The 19,645-nt window shown below is 39.2% G+C and overlaps 1 long non-coding RNA gene across 1 annotated transcript in view; it reads right to left on the reverse strand.

The window, feature by feature from the left end:
* Positions 1-386: 386 nt before the first annotated feature.
* Positions 387-19,645, reverse strand: part of LOC103879757 — a 30,905-nt gene continuing 11,646 nt past the window's right edge. The window contains exons 2-3 of the long non-coding RNA XR_640524.3: positions 15,007-15,210; positions 387-7,152 (exon numbers count right to left, since the gene is read on the reverse strand). This is a non-coding gene — a long non-coding RNA (uncharacterized LOC103879757). The remainder of the gene's footprint in view (positions 7,153-15,006; positions 15,211-19,645) is intronic.

The raw sequence follows: 19,645 nt of genomic DNA on the forward strand, positions 1-19,645 counted from the left end.
GTCTCATAGTTCCTATTCTTAAGAGAAAGAATCTGAATGGCCCAGGTCATGGGTCAGGTGTGCAGCCCTGGTCCCCCATGAACTGTAGCCAAAGAGGAGTAAAATCTCATGACAAGACAAGGCAGGAGAGGCCCAGACCTTCAGCAGTGGCAAGGAGTTGGTAGGGGTGCAGTTGTGAAGACAGGAATATATCTTTTAAAATCTCTTAAAAACAGTATTGATCATATACAGAGAGAGAGAGAGAGAGAGAGAGAGTGTGTGTGTGTGTGTGTGTGTGTGTGTGTGTGTGTATAAAATGAACAAGTGAGCTAGTTAATACTTGAAAATTTTGCTTGTAAGTTTTATGCTAAAGAAAAATGAGAAATGAGGTTTTTTTTCTAATGGAAAAATAAAAGTGAAATTACGTTGTTGGAGGCTTGTAAGGACAGAGAGATGAAAATAGGATATAAAATTCGATAGAAAAGCACTCTTTTTGAAAATGTTATTTAAGAAAGAATATTCTGACATCTACATGCAGGGTAGGCAGGCTCTGGAAACAACAGTGGGCAGGCAGCCCATTTGGAGTTTGAATTTTATAATCTTCTGTTCATAATATAGAACCAGACCACAAAGGTTTAAAGAGCGTGGGCTAAGTGCCCCTCACTCAGCAGACAGCATCTCGTTGTAGATATTTAAAGATTAAAAGCAGAGGCAGTTAGTCAACTGTGTAATATTTACTGATTTGAGCAGCTCTACCATATAGACATCTTACACATCAATTTAACTATTATTATTGTGTTGCCCTTTTCCAAGAAAGGGTAAAGTAGATTTGTAGGAGCACTTAACACATGTAAATCCCCCACTCTTTAAACCAAAGCGCCTTGTATTAAAGAGCTACATAAATTTTACAAGTATTCTGTCCTTTCGAGATCATAGCTCTATTCTTTCCTGTAACACAATTAAAGCGATGCCTCTTTGTAAGCCAGTTCCATGAACCCTGATGGAAGATATTTCACAAAAGACACTGCTTTTGCTAAGTGCATAATTGCACCAAGGATATAAGGATGTGCAGAGGTTCCAGGCTAGGGAATTCTGAAGGCTCTATCAGCAAAGAGCTCACTGTTGCATTGACCACCGCAACCTTCTTTGAACTTTATTTACTCATTTAATGTGCTTCCCCACTTTTCTTAAGACTGGCTTTAAAAAATGATTTAAAGTATGACTTCCTTCAAACAGCTAATAGTCCATGAAACAGCTTAGTACTTACAAAAGAATGCTCAAATTGATAGCGGTGGAATCTGAAGTGCTATATTTTTCCACTGATAAGGTACAACCTAGCCAGAGATAGTGTGATTTTTATCTATCTCATCAACAGTATGTTTTCCCAAACTTTGTTCCAAAGGAAGCAAAGGTTGTGTTTTAAATTGAAAGTAGTCAGTGCCAAATGATTTGATGGATCAGCTGGGATGATTAAAAATGTATTTTGTGCAAGAGGTTAATAACAATTATTTTGACCAAATTCTTGGAAAATCATGTAGTGATTGCATACATTTCTACCAGAAAAAGAACAAGTAAGAGATTTAACAGTCTTATCTAATCAGGCTTAGATAGTATTTATGAGAAAAGTTGGTTTGGGTTTGGCAAAGTCAGGTTTGAAATTCAACTGTTTCTAGACTCAATGATTTCAACTTGTGCCATATGTGATATCTATGTCTCCCAAGAGACTAGATATTATAAAATCATGAGCTTTGAAGTATGTTTCCTAAATAATATTCCATAACAGAATTTTTGTTGAGTACACAGTGTTTCATCATATGGTTTTCTGTCTTATTATTATTATTTATTTGGCTCATCCCTGATTGTTAGACACTTTTATATTTGCTAATCTTTCCCTTATTGTAAATAATTCTGTAGTGGACATCCTTGTAGATAAGTAATGTCCTTTAAACTTGTGCCTCTGGCTCCACTCCCTCTCGGCTCCATTCATTCTATTCCATGCCCCTGACTTATTAATCATGAAGATAATTCTTCTGGAAACAACATTTTATTGAAAACAGGATGGTCAGATATTCTGGCTGTGCCCAGAGCCTCCACAATATAGTTTTAACCTCCTGTTTCTTCACGATCACCTGGTGATTTCCCAAGGTTCTGCTACTTAAGTTTGGCTACAACTACCAGCTGATTTTTACACTAGAATCTAAACCACTTTTTCTCAGAGGGAGAGGGATTGGTTGGGAGAAGGGAGTCCACAAGAGTCCTTCCAGGAGAGTTTTGGAAGAGAAGACCGTGGAAGAAAAACTGTTCTCTCTCAAGAGAGGGAACAGTGAGGCAGTCATATGTAAACCTTGGCAACTTAAGCAGCCATGTTTTCTGCCAGGTGAACACTGGAAGAGGAGAAAGTTTGCCTGCAGAGGGAGAAGAGTGAGCAAAGGTAGAGAAGAGTGTGTGTGTGTAGGGGGAAATACAGAGACAGAGACATTCTGATAAACATTCTAACAAAGATGAAAAGAAAGAAAAAGGAATCGAAGTGGCCCTTCCCTGAATGAATACTAGGAGAGAGCAGCAGCAGGGATATGGGAGGGGAAATTCAAGTCCTGGGAAGTAGTTGAATGAGAAAATTAGATCTCCTCACCTCTTTACTGCTGCCCTGCACACCAAGGTCAGAGTTGGACTGAGGAGTGGACCACTTAAATAGCTACATAGTACACTAATGCATAAATGCATTCAAGTGCTCCTAGGAACATTTTACTGACACTGGAACATCCACAGGGAATCCAATGACACCAGAAATGTCGCAAGATGGAGCAAATTGCATTTCTAATACTCTTCTCAGGGAGACTCCGACATGCCGAGGGAAGGGATTCTTTGGCGAGCTGCTTGGAAAGCAGATGCGTTCCCCTATGAGACATGCTTGAGGTCAACAGACGGTCTTTAAATAACCTTCAAACGAGACTGGGTCATTTTAAAATCAGGGTTCTCATGGAGCTTGGGGCCAAAGCTGAATTTATTTGGGAAGGAAGATCTTTGATTGCTGCCAGCCACTGCCTTATTCTCTGCCCTTCCCTTCATGTAACGTCCTACTCTTGTTCTTCTCTGAGCAGATCTAGAGACCATCAGTTTGAAGGAGTGCAGAATTAAAAGCCTGTCTAGAGCCCCCCTCTTTTATCGTCTGGAGGGCACCCACATGTCTGGCCTTGAGTGATTGTTCCCTCTTCTGTATTTCTTCTTAGGCTCTTCTCTTATCTCCACATGATACTTTTTTCAAGGACTAGTTTACATTCTCTATATTTTAACCCAGTGGTTCCATCTAAGCCACCAGCGACACCAACCTTGAACCCTCTGCAGAAGAGCTAATGAGAACTAGAGAGGCAACAAATTGGTACTCTAGATGTGATTCCTGCAAATGCTAGTTGACACAAGGGCATCCATGCTATTAGCTAGCCGTGGAAAGCAGGTGTATCTCCTGTGGAGTAAGGTGTCATAGGCACAGACAACATCTATGGCCACAGGACACTTTACTTCCTCTGGAAGACCCAGACCAGAAAGTTCGTACAAGACATCTACATTGTCACAATTAGGTACTATTCCTATTATTTAAATCAACTTCGAAATGGCCACTTGAGTTTTGACAAAAATCTGTTCTAGATTTTAGCAAATGCAGAGAATGAAAAGAAATTCTGTCACAGAGCCCAGTCTCTAAAGGCAGCAGGTGGGAGCCGGTTGAATGGTAGACACCCCCTAACTCTGGGCTGTGCCCATGCTGCCAACTCCTCAATATTATCATGAAGAGGGTGAAAAGAAGAAAATGCATTTGGCAGTTTAAATCAGATAATTATTTTTTTAAAGGTATGCTGAATATAATTCCCAGGTTTGATCCATCTGTTTAAACTTAAGTAAAAGAGCGTCACTCCTCAACTGACCATGCTACGTGATGAATATGCTCTTGAAATGAATGCTTTCAGATGGTTTCCTTTTATGAAACGTGCACAAAGATGTGTACTGTGGTGGCGGAGTTGGCCTTGTAAGACATCTGGCTACAACATGTGCCTCATTAAGTTACACCTGTAAGTGCGGGGTCGTTTTTTATGCCAGTAATATTAATAATAAAGGGTTCATTGAATAGGATTATTAATGGTGCCAGGTGGAGGATGTAGTATTACTTACAGCCTGGTAGGGGATTGGCTAATGTCTCCTCCCGCCAACGTTTCTGGTTTCATGTTTATAGACAGAGCCCTCCAGATGATGGCTGGCAATGTAGCCATTGAGAAAATGAATTCTCCCTTTCCCATCAGCAAGAGAATGTACAACAGTTGGTAGAGAATTTGAATGAATCTATGTTCTAATTTTGAATGTATAATCTTGTGGAAGAGCAAGATATTTACCAATTAATTCAAGAAATTAAAAAGTCACTTTCAAAGTTTCACTTTCCTCTAACTTAAATGGAAGCTTTTCAGCCCTAGCCATCTCCTATCACTTCTTATTTCAAGAGACATTCATCTCTGCATTTTTCCTTTGTGGTCACAAACTGCAAATCAAAAGGAAGAAAACTAAGAAGAAATCTAAAACCTTTCCTTCCTTCTGTGGAATGTTTGCCTTTGCTGTTTTACAATGCACGACTTGTAACAGAAGGAAATGGAGGCTCAAGGTAGGGCACTTTTTAATGTGCATTATTACAGGTGTTAGCATGTCTGGTAAATTCAAAGTATTGTTTGATTTGGCAACCAGATCCCAAGACTTGGAATACTAACTCATGTTTTAGCTTCAGATTACATGCAACTAGAATAAATTTTTAAATTTAACAAGGCAGTTGTTGAATGTTAATTAAATTGCATTTGAGTAATAAAATCCAATTGATTGCTAAGAGTATGCTAAGGCATGATAGAAAAATTGCCTTTTACATATCTTTAGCCATTCATAAATACACACATATATCTATTTGTGCAGAAACAATAAACTAATAAAACAGTTAAAAATCTATTTGCATCGCACTTTACAGTTTAGAACTGATCTTTTTTACACACATTACATTAACAGCTCTGTGAGGTAGGTGGTGGTGTTATCTTCATTTTGCAGAGAAGAAAACTGAAGTTCAGAGACTGATATTCTCAAGATACACACTTAGCAAGTGGCCTCTGCAAAACTGAAACCCTCCCTCATTGAATCTAAACTTTTATGTTGTTCCACTCTACCATCTGTTTCCCCTTTCCCAGCCAATTAACTCCCCTCAAGAAAAATCCTAAAATCCAGGAACGACTTCCACTGCCACCTCGTTTTAGTATAAAGACATTTACGTAATCTGGATGGATCTCATTGAGTTAATGATGAGTGGAGAAAGACAGCGACGAAGAATACATACGGTACAGTTTCATTTCTGGGAAGTTCATGTCAGTCAAAACTAACCCAAGGTGTCAGAAGTCAGAACAGTGGTTACCTCTGGGGAGAGGGTATTGACTAAGAGCATGAGGGTGCCTTCTGGGGTGTGGGAATACTCTGTGTATTGATATGACTGGTGATGACTCACATGTATGCATGTAAAAGCTTAGCAGAACACAAGATTTGTAAAATTTGCTGTAACTGTATCATACATCAATAAAAAATTAATTTTAAAAAGAGCTTATTGCATCAGATATGTACTAAATGTCCCTGAAAAGTGTCCCCTTATTTCTTTTATTTTGGGAAAAAGAATCATACCCTATTCTTGATTCCCTAGGCTTTCTCATGCCTCTACTATCTATTCTCATTGTGCCTAGCTATTTCTTCTATCATTAATCACAGTGTTTTATAATTGTCTGAATACATGGCTGTCTGTTTCTCAATGGGCAGAGAGCACTTGTTCCTTGTGTCTGCATTCCCAGCATCTAGCATAGTACCCAGCATGAAATACTTAATAAATGCTTCTCGAGAAGTGAAAAAATGAATGAATGGATGGGCCAAATGACTTTTCATTTTGTTGTTTTATAACTCAGACCTAGGATATGGGTTGTATTAGGATGTACTGTAAGATCAGGAAATCATACATCAGATGGAGCTTTCCAGAAGTCCTGGGTCATTGCCTTTCAAAGTCTGCTATAGTTAAGCCACCATCATCACACCACCAATTCAGAAATATAAATTCTGAAGAGACCATTTCCACTGTTGGGATCTGATTGCCTCCTTTCTAGACCTTTCTATTACATGGCTTCCCCTGCTTCTGCCAAAGAGGAGCCCTCAACTCTAATCTTTTCTGTTTTTATTCCTGCTTAGCTCCCAGCCCTCTGTCCAATGCTCTCCTAAATTTCTTTGTAGTGGAAAGTTTGTTCACACCCTGCCCAAAACATAGAGAAACCAGACTCCTGCATCCAGCACTCCAGCTTCATTTTTATTAGTCTCTTTCATCAGCCTTTTTTATTTATCTGAGTTCCAAGTTTAGAAAGAGCAAATGTCACCATTATCCCAATCTTGAATGATAGCCTCTTCTGTTGAAGTTTTCCAATTTCTGCTCTGCTTTTTGTTTGCTTCTTAGGTTTATGGTTTTCCTTATGTCGAGACTGGCCTTTAACATAACTGTGAAGAAAGCAGCTTGTCCTGGGTACATTCTTTCTTTTCCTTTTCTCCGTTTTATTCTGTGAGTTGCAGATTATGTCAAAAGCACTCCAAATGAGCCTGCCCAATTCCAGGAGAATACTTGGGTTAGGTGGTGCTCTAGTAAGAGAATGGTTGGACTGTGCATTTTATCTTCTCGGCTCAAGCCTGCTCAGTTGACTTGTTTGCTATTGTCATCTCTACAACTTGCTCTTCACTTGGAGTGAAAATTCTCTAGAGTATGTTTCTTTTGAGGGTCTGGTATGAAGGGTCTGTTGCTGTTTTGGAGCAAATAAACAGCCGTCAACAAGTACTAGCATTCACCTGTCTAGTAAATGCTTCTGAATATGGTGATTCTCCAAGGCCATGCCTCCTAAAACACTGTGCTTTTGTTCTGCTCTCATAGTCTTCAAGAAGTTGCTTGGGTTGAATATATATTCAGCACTTTACAGGGTTTGTACTCTTTGTGCTCTGGGCAGAAATACCAGGCAGTCAAATGCAGAAATCATAAATGCCCTGGAGGGTCAGAGAAGTGATGGGATTTGAGGACTGAGGATAAACCTCTCTGCTTTTCTTTTTCCATTTATACTCTTTAATGACTTATCTGGGCATCTACAATGGGGATAAAGAAGGAGATAAAAAAGCAAGTAGGAGGTAAATTAGCACATAAAAGAGAAGGAAGATATACTCCAAATATAAATGCCACAATTTTGTGTGGTGCTCATTCCAGAGTCTGGTTAGCCAGAGAGCATATTGGGGTTGTTCCCTCCACTCCATTTAAGCAACACCCTCAATATTGGTCCCACACACCTGAGCTAGGGCACCCTGTGAAGACTGAAGACACACAGTGTCATAATCAAGTGCAAGATTGAGAGTCAGAGGGGATCGTATTCAAGTTCTGACAACTCCTTCCTGAAAAGATTGAGTGTCCTCTCTAAGCCCCAACTTTCTCATCAGTAAAATTAGAATAATAATTTACAAGTCACCACAAACCTGTTTTTAAGTGTCAGTTGAGGTGTTATTTTTAAAAAGGCCAATAAATGGAAAAACATTGCATATATCTTCAAATATTAATTGTGATTATCCTGCCTCTTGCTGGCTGCTTACAGTAACATGAAAAATTACTGAGAATTTTCCTTTCACTGGTCAGGCCTATGTGAGGATGATTCCAAGCCAGGAAATTATTCTGCATAGCTAAATGTGGTTGAATGTGTAGGCTGGTGGGGTTATCAGAGGTGGGGGCTTGGGGGTTACAGACAGTGGTATTAAATGAGGTAGTCTAGTATTTTCTCTACTCTGGGGCTAAGGGGTTTCCTTGCCAGTCATTAGGCATAGATCTATTTTCTAGACACTGGGATATTTAGTCACTCTGTGATTTTTCAAAATTGATGGCAGCTAATTCTTAAAATAACACTTTAATGGGTTAACAGCCAATGAAGGAGAGCTCTGTTGATTAAACCTCCCTTACAAACATGTTTGATGGTTATGAGAGTAAGGCACTGGGTAGATTGCCTTTAGGGTATTGTTAAATCTAAAACGTGTGAAACGTTGTCTGAAAGAGAACCCAGTGTATTCTCCCTGCTCTGTGCTCCTCCAGCCCTGACTTGAAATGAGACATGGCTTGATTGTTATGGTGGCTGCACGTTGTCTTTCAGCACATCTTCTACCCTGAAGATGGAGGCAGCAGGAACCCCCAGAATGTCAAACCAGGAAAGCAAATCCAGCTTGAAGCCATTCTGTTATCAAAGTGATGCTTCCTTGCTCACGAGAGTGCCTCCAGGCCAGCAACACAGATCTTAAGCAGAGGTGAAACCCCATCCCCCCAACTTCTGCTCCTCCCATGGGATCAGTGCACAGCCGAATAGGGTGAGTATGAGAGGATAAAGATGGCACAAGGAAAAGAGAGTCGCGTCTGGTAGGTGCTCCCGGATAAGCACTAGAGGAGACCCTATGACTTGGGGGGGCCTGATGAGCCTGACTTGCTTCTTCCCTTTGGAAAGTACAACAAAGAGGAACAGGGAAGAGAAAGGTTAAATATATATATATATATATATATATATCAGAAAATCCATTTGTGGATGGATTTTTTAAAAATATTAGGAAGTGAGTCAAAGATGATCTTAGGAACAGAGATTACTTCCTTCTTTTAGCTACATGTTCTAAAAGTCAGGGGGCGGAAGAAAAGGGAAGGAACATTTATTATGTGCCAACTCGGTGCCAGACATTCTGCTTGCACTTTTAACTTTACCTCATTTAAACTTCCTAGGAATCGTAGTAGGTTTTTTAATCCCCCTGTTTCCAAATGAAGAAACCAAAGTCCGTGGAGTTTCAGTTACCTAAAGTCACATGTGCTGCAGCCAGGTCCTACCAGATGTGCCTGCCTGCAAGGCACTCTACCACATTGCCCCTCCGTGCCTATGACTTTCCTGGTATTTCCAAAGGTCTAGAAATAGGTCTAGCAACATATGCTTTGACATGTTGTTCCTTAGGATTTTCAGGGACTAAAAAAGGGCAAACCAAACATTCATAAATGCAAATTATTTATGTAGATAAACCAAATGCATTTTTGTGAAAATCAATTAAAATTCTACAAGGCAATAATTTTCTGAACAGTAATGTGTAACTAACAACTGCAGCTTCAGTTACTTAAAAAAACTGATCATATAAATTAAAGCCTAGCCCTCAAATTTAGCTGACTTCTAACAGCTACAAGGTGGCCCCAGAATTTACAAATCGAGTGACCAGATTTCAGAGACCTCTTCAGGTTCAAACTAGACTTACACCCAAAGTTAACATATAACTTATGCCTGGAGATAGAATCTCATTTGGGGTGGGAGATGGGAAACGTGTGTGCACAAAAATTATATTTCATTCTGGGTTTACCCTAGAGGCAATTTTTGGAGTTAGACTACCTTAATATAGTTGGAAGAAATTTAACTCTACTCCTGCACAAGTCCCAGCTTTGCCTAATACCGTCTTCAAGTGTAACCTAGCCCAAAGGTGGCAGATACCCAAATAAGAAGATGGCACTCAAAGGATATTTGGGAAATGAATGAGGGAATGGCTACTAAATTGAGAAAAATGAAAATCTTTTTACTCCACATGCTCTGGAGATAGGAACGCTTCCCACCCGTTCCTCCCTGGTAGATGTGCAATGCCTTGTAAACTATGAGCGTGCTGTGTACAGGTATCCCTAGAAAGCGATAGGGTCTGAAACCTATAAACCAGGCCCAGCAGTCTCTTCCCTGAGGTTTTTCATCCTTGCTAGATAGGACAGACTTTTCCAAAGCTGCAGAAAATATAATCTGCCTTCACAGAGGTATAGGAGTGATTAAGTGAGATGTTATAGGTGCAGGTATTTGTCTTTAACATTCAACACACACGAGCCATCAGCGTGATGATGGTGATGATGATGGTGATAATAGGAGTATGGCATTTTGCAAAGCACTCCCAAGTATGTGATTTCATTGTTTTGGGTTGCTCCCTGTGAGGTAGATGGTAGGTGATAAGGGTTTATTGCAGGAGTTCTCTTTAGACGGATAAGAACTAAAATAGAAAGTGATTCTTTTGTCCGAGGCCATACAACTAATCAGAGGCTATAAAGTTGCATTATTGTCTTCAAATTCTTAGTCTGGTCTTTCCCAGTGTCTCACCACCACCACCACCACCACACACAAACACACACACTACATACACACATTACACACACCACAAACTCACACACACATTACTCACACATCAGTGACAACAAAAACAACTCACAATACCTTATGACCACTGAGAAGTTTGCAATTTCTTAACATGCCCTCAGTTGAGGGAAACTAAATATACAAGCGGCCAATGGCTAGACCATATATAAAATTAGAACTGTTATCCACAACCCGGAGCAAGCTCTCCAGGAAACCAACTTTCTATCTACTGTAAACAACCTAGAAAGCCAGCCTGCTAGAAGTCAGACTTGCAGGAAGCCAGATGGCTGTCTCCAGTGACAATCTAGGAAGCTATACAATAACCTCTGTAGCAGTCAGCTCCAAGTGGCCAGAATTTGTTTAATAACTGGCAGCTTTCCTAATTTTTGTCCCTGTTTCCAACTTAGGACCAATAGGAGGAAGCCAAATATGCATCTCTAATTAATCACATAGCACACCCCACTTCTAGTTAGCCTGCTTCCAACTTTTCCATTTCAACAGGCTCTAATCAGGGAATACCTGACGCTTTCCCTGTTTTCCACTCTAAAGCTTTCCCATTCCTGCCTGCCTTTAAATCTCTGCCAAAATTCAGGTGCTTGTGGCTGACCCCCTTGCTGTAGCACGCTCTCAATAAAGAGCCTTTGCTGCTTTTCTCTTTCTGTTGCTTTTCTCTTTTTGTTGCCACTTGCACAGTTGCATCATCCCATCTTCAGGTGGAGCAGCTCCTTTGATACAGGAAAGACTGAAGACATAGATTGCACATTGCAGGTGAGGAAACTGAGATCCATGGAGGTCAGTGATTCTCCTTGGGTAGAACGTGGTATAGTCAGGAGCCCACCCCAGAATCATGGGTGTCCTGACTCCTGCCCATCATTTCCCTACTACTCTCTGCTGCCTCCCAGCTGAGCTTTTAAGGAGGTGGGAGGAGGAGTGGATGACAAATTAGAGTATGAATAGTGATTCTGCGGGAAGATAACGCTGTGGTTCCATTCACCACATTTCTAAAATGGGGTGAAAAGACCTCTTTGTTGGAGAGAACAGAACCCAAAAAGCAATCCCCCCCCCCACTTCCCCTGGCAGAGAAAACGTAGAAGTGTCTCTTGGGGTTTATACCTCTTCTAGGCCTGCAAGCCACAGCTGGTCCTCCACCCTCCAACCAATTTTCAAGAGCAAAATATTTCTTTCCTGTTTGCTTGCTTGTTTATTTGACTCTTAAAAAGACAAAAAACAAGCAAACAGGAATGAAAAAGAAATCCTAAATTCCTGCTTTTAGGTTAGCCCTGAAATGCGTTAATCTCTTTCACTTGATGTAGCTCACTTTCATTCTTCCATTTTAATATCTTGGGGGAAGAGAAACCCAAATAACCAATAACAGTTTACAGCTTTGATGCAGAGCACTAAAGTTGTTTTTCTATGAATATAGATTATTACATTTTTTTGCAAATCAAGTAAACAGATGCATAAAAATGCATTATTTCAGGAGCATAAGAAAACTTGCAATAAGTATAGTGCTTTTAATTTGTTTTTATGATTACTTGTAATTAATTAGCATCAAAAGTAAATTATCAACATTTGAAATTGTACTATCAGATGTGAGCAGGGTACTCCATGAATGATTGACTGGTTCATCTTTATATCAAGGTAGGGAAAAGAATGATCTTTTCTTTGACTTTTTTTAAAACTATGCTTAAATGAAAATGCCAAAAATCAGTAGCAGCACAGAGGAAGAAATTTTAAAACAACTGATAAGGAAGGCCCAGTTTGCCAAATGAAAAATGATGTCAAGGGCTAAAAATGATACACATTACCAGCCTCATAACAGGATTAGGATTGTCTAAGAATGAAAATTTCTTTTTTAGAAAATATGAATAAAAATGGAATAGCTCTGCTAAGTGAAGGAGTTTCATACGCTCTCTCCAAACCATCACTTTCAACCATAAAAAGGAAGACATTTTACAGGTGTTGGTATTTTTTTTTAACCAACTCTTATTGTTTGTCACCATCCCTTTTCCTTTTAGGATTAATGATGAAATTATTTGCTGTAGCTTTGGTCAACTTAAAACTAACCAATAGGTTCAAAGGAGTGATACACTTGACCTCTTTCTGCATCCTGTGACATTTGCTGCCCCAGCTCACCCTGCCCTGAGCTGGTTCTTCCTGAACGAGTGCCAACAAGAAAGAAAAATGGATATTTAGTAAGCAGGCTGCTTCTTTTTTTTTTTTTTTTTTTTTATCTGAGAAGAATATGTGCAGGGATTTAGAGGACTCACCCACGTCTATTTTATTAACAAGAACGTACTTGAACTGAGAATTCAATCTCTGCAATACAAATAGAATTCACCAACAGAAGGGAAGGGAGGGGAAAAAAATAAGATTAAAAACCCACAGTCTTCCTTTTTTTTTAGCAGCCCTCCTAAGATGTAGAGGTTTTCACAATGGGATTACGGAGCTTCCAACAAAATTAAATAAAATAAATAGATTCAGTTCTAACAAGTTTCATTCCATGGCAGACCCTCAAAAGACACACATTTTTAAATTATTATTTTGGGGAAGTTATCTGAAATGAAACTCTGGCTGTATTTTTCTAAATAATCCACTGGGAAGAATAAAAAGCATTCCACGTTTGTAGGGAGCTGGGGATAGATTTACACTTATGGATACTTCAATATTGATAAGAGAATATAAAGTAAATTGCTTCCCAATGAAGACACAGTCAAAGACTCAGAGACATCCTTGATTATCTTGTCCTCTTCCTCTAGGAATTCTAGTCCAGGTAACTATTCTACTGGTGACCTATGCTGGTTACTAAGGAACAATATCAGAGTTAACAGTCCCCAAAGGCAACGTGTTAAATCAAACCAAGGATATCTGCATTGTAGTTATTGTACTAGAAAAGTTCTCTACTAAATCCCCCTAAAATAACAAATATTAATCAAAGTTCAAGCTACATCAACAGCATTCTTGCTTAATTGTTGAAATTAATAGTTTGTCACAAGCATTGAATTGCTCTAGTCTTTCTCATCCACCATTGCTGAAAGTCAGAATTGGAGAACACTGAAGAATACATAAAATTCCTAACCAGATTATTTTTACGCTGAGATCTTGCATTCTGTGTTACCAACAGTGAATACACTTTCCCTTTTCCCCAAGCTTGCTACCTGCCAAATCTGTCTTTGGGAGGTGACACCACCCTTTCACAAATACAATGTTCAGGGACACATACTGAGAAGATATTGGTTCTTTTTCAGTGATTGGAGGAAAGTGGAAAGGTTATTCAAGAAAAAAAAAAAGGAGAAAAAACAATGCCATGACTTGTTGAGGAAGTGTGTCCACGTGCCAGGCAACATTCACTGAAGTCACCAAAAAGGGGGAAAGCCCCTGCTTTACTTCCTATCGTTATTTCTATTTTAGAATGTTGGTTCCCGCTGAGAGCACATCTAGGCATTACATTATAAAGCTCTTCTCCTACGGATCCAGTGGAGCCATTTAGCTCATTGGTCACTGGATGCACATCTCTTTTTAGCTATTAGTCCTTTACTATTACTTCTTATACAAATATGTGTGTGGGAGAGGAAGGTGATGGTGGAGTGAATAACTCAAGTCTTGACCTCCTAGGTCCATCTGAATGTCAGACTCCAATGATGGTTCAAATTTCCTAGCTACAAGGCAATGTCCAAGTATTCAGTCTACTTCAAGTCCTTTATGATACTTCAGTAGTAGGGTATGTTTGCATGAGGACCAAGACAGACCAAATTATCCTTGTTTTATAGTGACTAAAATTAGAATAAGATTCCAGAAAGTCTAGCAGGGATATCCCTGGAGAATATTATTAAAAAGGCAAATTGTGTTTATCACTCCACACTCTTCTACTGGGCCCTCCCCTTCAAATGCTCTGTGCCCTAAGGAAGCCACATCTGAGGTCCAGGATTCTGGCTTTTCCTCCCTGAGGAATTCACTCAAGTCTGTAACTCTTAAAATATTCTTCCTCTGCAAAATGGCTCTATCCTTTTCTATACCCTCTGGATTCGGCACTAAAATTTCCAGGTTTACCTAAGATTTTTACTAGATCAACTTAAGGCAATAATAGATCATTTTTGTATTGCTGTGTTGCCCGCATGGGTAGCTGATACGCATTCTAGCAGGAGCTTTCTAACTATATTTTAATTAAAAACAGTGGTCCTCAAAGGTGTTAATTCTAATTCAGAAAGGGAGATATTTGGGGGTAGATGAAGTCTTTCAGTGCCTCCTCAACTACAGTGGGACAAGTCAGTGATTACATACTCTGAATCTACAAAGTCTTGCCCTACAGGTTGATGCTCTATTAATGTAAGTTGCATGATTTCTCAGATAATTGCTTTTATCCACAACTTGATATTTGCCATAGAGCCATGGTCTCAAGAATTGCTTCGAGCAACTGTCTTGCTTAAAACCAAGATTGCTTCAAATCTACATATTTTATAAAGCATAAAAGCATACGAGTCATATTTTACCCATTTTCGATTTATGAAGTGCCTGGAGGCGCTTTTTACCATAAAGATTTTTACAATAAAGATACACAAGTTTCCTTCTCCTGCTTTAGAATAAATGACTGGTGCCTAAGACTTTCTTCCAAATAATTTTACATAAACACTTTATAATCCTTTTTAAAAGTTCCTTTTTACAAAATTTCTAAGTTACACTTCTCCTTCTTAATAGTCTATGAACCTCAATATGAACATTTGAATACTTTTTTTCCTTGCTCTTCAATTTTCATACTTCAATTGGTAATTTCCTATACCTTTCCGCTTTCTCCTCTTTTTTCTCCTTTACTTCCTCTGATGACTTCTGAAAGACACCGATGATAATCTTTCCCATCTCTTTAAACAGTGTTGTTTCCTTGGTGTTAAACTGTAGATAGTTGAGGTTTCACAACTTGCTTGTCATCCCATTCCTTGCTTTAAGGAATACTAGAGACAGAATGGTGATAGAGCTTAGGGTTCCACTGGGGAGAAAAACGAAGAACATTTTAGAAAGAGCGTGTGATCTGTTAAAATATATAGCACTGAAAATAAATATTTTGAGGGTTAGGAACATTAATGTCTTTCAATACTAGATACACAAATTGTCAAAGAAAATTTATGGTTCTTTCAACCCTGATCCTTATAGTTTCGTTGATCCTTATAGTTTCGATTGATTGGGGTTATAGATGGCTTCCTTGACAAAATCCTAAAATCATGTCTATCAAACAAACACCACCAACAACAAAAATCTAGTAAGGGAATATCACAAGGTACGAATGGATTCAAAGGGCTTTAGCTTCAAAATGCAACTTGATGTGATAGTAAAGGAACTTCCAAGAATTTTAAGTGTGGTTTCCTTGGAGTAATATTAACCAGTTGCTAGAGGCAAGTTGACTGGGTCAGATTTGCACCAGAAGTCATAAAATTTGTTCAGGGCTCAGCATGCTATCCGCCGAAGGGTAAGAACCTTTTTCTTCCATTATCCTCAAGAGTAACCTCTGGCATTAAAATTTAGACTAGTCATTTACTCATGGTACAATTTTTTTTAGTTATTTCTGATTTAGATAAAGACCTTAATGATATATTTCCATGTTTTTACTGGTATGTTCTTAATTTTGTTTTCCTTTGTTCTAAAGACTAAACCTTCAGTTTCTTTTCTTTTAGTCATTTCAACATTAATGAATACTCTATCATCTGAATTAATGACACTATTTAATTGTCTAAGATAGGAATCCTGTACTCATTCTTGCTTAAAATTAATTCATTAAATCTTATAACCTTTTTCTCCCACCAGTTAAACTTCTTGTTTATTCTTCATTAAGCAATATCTGAATAGGACTAATCCATTGGATGCTGTATGTCATCTACAAATTCTGCCCACTGACACCTTCATGATTTGAGAGTTCTGTCTTCTGGGGCTACAGGGTGATGCCATCAAAATCCCTCTTCTGTTGATTTAGGCACATCCAGTTACATGCTCATTAACTGTAGAAGTCAATCCTCATTAGTCAGTTGATTATCTGCTCTTGCCCTCGCAAGGAAATTGGCGAGCCATGATCATCTAGAACAGTCCTATTCAAGTGGTGTTGGGTAATTGGCAACCATAGAATCCTTCAATTCTAAATTTCAAAAATAGATAACTGCATTTTGCTTTCATTCTGAGGATTCAATGGAACATAATAGACACCATAGCAATCAAAAGCTATCTTTTAGACTGGATGAAGAACTAAAGGCAAATATTCTAATTTGATAATCATCCTTATGGCCTTTAACAATATTTAATCACAAAAGATTTGTTTTAAGAGACTAATTTTCTCATTTTTTGTGATGGTGGTGGTATTATTCAGCAACTGAACAATTTACCCTTGGTAAGTATAAGAGCAGGCTGGTGAAAGTGATTTTAGTTAATGTCAGTAGGGCATTATAAATTAAGGGTTTATTACTCTTAGTCCTAACCTGACTCCTTTAAAGGAGACACTTGGATTGTTGGTACAAATATAGAGGAAAGAGGGCCGGGCGTGGTGGCTCACACATGTAATCCCAGCACTTTGGGAGGCCTAGGCGGGTGGATCACAAGGTCATGAGATCCAGACCATCCTGGCCAACACAGTGAAACCCCGTCTCTACTAAAAATACAAAAAATTAGGAGAGCGTGGTGGCAGGCGCCTGTAGTTCCAGTTGCTCGGGAAGCTGAGGCAGGAGAATGGCGTGAACCCGTGAGGTGGAGCTTGCAGTGAGCTGAGATCATGCCACTGCACTCCAGCCTGGGCGACAGAACGAGATTCCATCTCAAAAAATAAAATAAAATAAAATAAAATAAAATAAAATAAAGCAAAGAACACAGGTTTTGTGTCTGTGATATATGTAGATTCAAATCAAGATTCTGCCCCTAACTCCCTGAATTAGTTTCACCTATAAAAGTGAATATTCACACCTGTGTCTCAGAGTTAAACATCACAGGTGCATGATAGGAGATCAAGGATAACTTTCATTATCATCATTGTGATTTCTCCTTCTGTATAGTTCCACCAATAAGAAGCCTAGGACTTCATCAGCAGACTAATGTGTACTTGAAATCTCTTGAACCCAGGAGCCAAAAGACTCACACTAGCAAGGTGATGTAGGGGTTTGCTGATTCATAATCATCATAAGATCTGAAAGGGATAGTTTAATTTTCATAGGCTACTTTTCTAGGGGTAGCTATTGGCTCACATTATTAGATAATCATAGTTCAATACTGTTCAGTTGCTACCTATCAGAGTCATTCTTTCATATACATATGTTGTATTTCTTACTATGTGCCAGACACTGTTTTAGCCATTGAGAAACATTAAGAAGCAGTTTACTTTCATGTTAAATGAACACTTTTCTATAGAAGTTACTGTTTATTCTTTTTTGGTTATTATCCCTTCTTTATTTACCATTTTCAGGAATAAAGACGTGAGGGTAACAAGTAACAATTTTCCATGAAATTTGCATTTTCTTCAAGTTTGACTGTTTTAAAAACTGTGATGGAAAGAGTTCAGGAGGATTCAACCAGAGGCAAGAGCTCTCTGAACACATAATGACCTCCATGATTCAAACACACAAGTCTATCTGTCTCTCAAGAGAAATGTTTAGACAGATTAGATTGAAATGTGCCGGGAATGTACCTTATGTAGACAAATGGTAAGACTGATTTTCCCTTTTTTCTTGATTGGTAAGGCCTAGAGAAGTTATTGATAGAACTTCCTCTCAAAGGAAGTAATACTTTTAAATAGACATACCTCGCAGCAAATCCTGAACCTTGCTACTGAGGCACATAACAACTGCAGATTTGGACACCTCTCTTGTTCAATGCTTGGCTCTGAGTGAGCAACTTCTCTGATGTTATAGGCCCATGGTTTTAAAGAAAATTAGAATAATGAGTCACAGGAAGAGGAAGAAAATTTAATCCAGTGTTCTCTAAGTCCTCCTCTAAGAACTATACCCTAATCTTGCATAAAGATTTACTTCTAATTAACTTGCCAGTTAAGAGACATTCTCTCTTTTTGGCAAAACATTGACCAAACAATCAGCTGGATATCCTGTCTAGACTTGACTCCAGCTTATACCCTCAAAAAAGGTCTGTCCAGATCCTCCTGACCTAACATGTGCCTGAGGAACAGAAAGACTTTAGCACAATTGCAGTTCTGTTGACCATTGTCGGTAAAGGAGCTAATCAAGAAAATCAGGAGACTCATTAAAACTTTCTGCTGTATATTCATAGGCTGATTCATTTAAGAGAATTTTTTGGAGCAGTAATAGGTAGATGAAAGGCTCTAGAAATATGCAGATGACTCAGGTCTCACAATCCTGGGAGTCAGACATGCACGCACAAATTCATAATGTGAAATAGCATGTCTAACGGAACAACATTCATTAGCTAAGTTCAAAGGAAAGACTCAGATTTCACTTGGAAGAATGAGGGAAGACTTTTTATTTGCTGTTTTTCATTGTGAGCCTAGGAGTTGCCCCACGAACCTGGGACTTTGAGCCCTTACCTAGGGATGTGAAGTCTGCACAGTACACACAGGTACCTGGGACTGGTAGAGCGGAAGAGGGGAACATGGGAGTTTTCTGAGGTTCATTCCATGCTCCACACCTTTAACCATGTGCCCTGGCAGGAAGGGCTGTCCACCTGAGGAAAAGGCCGTGGAACCATGCAGCCCTAGGGTTTCTAAGTTGGCTCTCCCTTCCGGGCAACTTTTTTAAAATTAAGTTTTGGGGTACATGTACAGGTTTTTTACATAAGTAAATGTGTGCCATGGTGTTCTGCTGCACCTATCAACCTGTCACTTAGGTATTAAGCCCAACATGCATCAGCTCTTTTCCTTAATGCTCTCCCACCCCTGCTCTCCCCCAATAGGCCCCAGTAAGTGTTGTTCCCTTCCTTGCGTCCATGCGTTCTCATTATTCGGCTCTCACTTGTAAGTGAGAACATGTGGTGTTTAGTTTTCTGTACCTGCATTAGTTTGCTGAGGATAATGGCTTCTAGTTAAAGAAAATGTACATATATACCATGGGATACTATGCAGTCATAAAAAGTAATGAGATTATGTCCTTTGTAGGGACATGGACGAAGCTGGGCAACTTTTTCTAATTCACACAAAGGTACACCGATGCCCTCCTGGAGTTGTAGTATCTGTTACAAAGAGGGATGATCTGAAAGCCTACTCTTGCTTTTGGGAGAAGCCAAATCGAAAGCCAACAGACTGCTCACATGAATTTTCCATCTAGAAGTTCCAGAGAAAGAATCCAGATACCAGGCCCTGAAACTGAAGCCAGATAGGACCATACAGGTTTAAAACTGAGGATAGAAGGCAGAAGGGGTAAATTCTCCGAACTGATTGCTGAGCTATGATGACTATAAGGGGTGTAGGTGCCCTAGTCTGTGGG

This window comes from Papio anubis, chromosome 19, assembly GCF_008728515.1.
Source record: "Papio anubis isolate 15944 chromosome 19, Panubis1.0, whole genome shotgun sequence".
Lineage (NCBI taxonomy): Eukaryota > Metazoa > Chordata > Mammalia > Primates > Cercopithecidae > Papio > Papio anubis.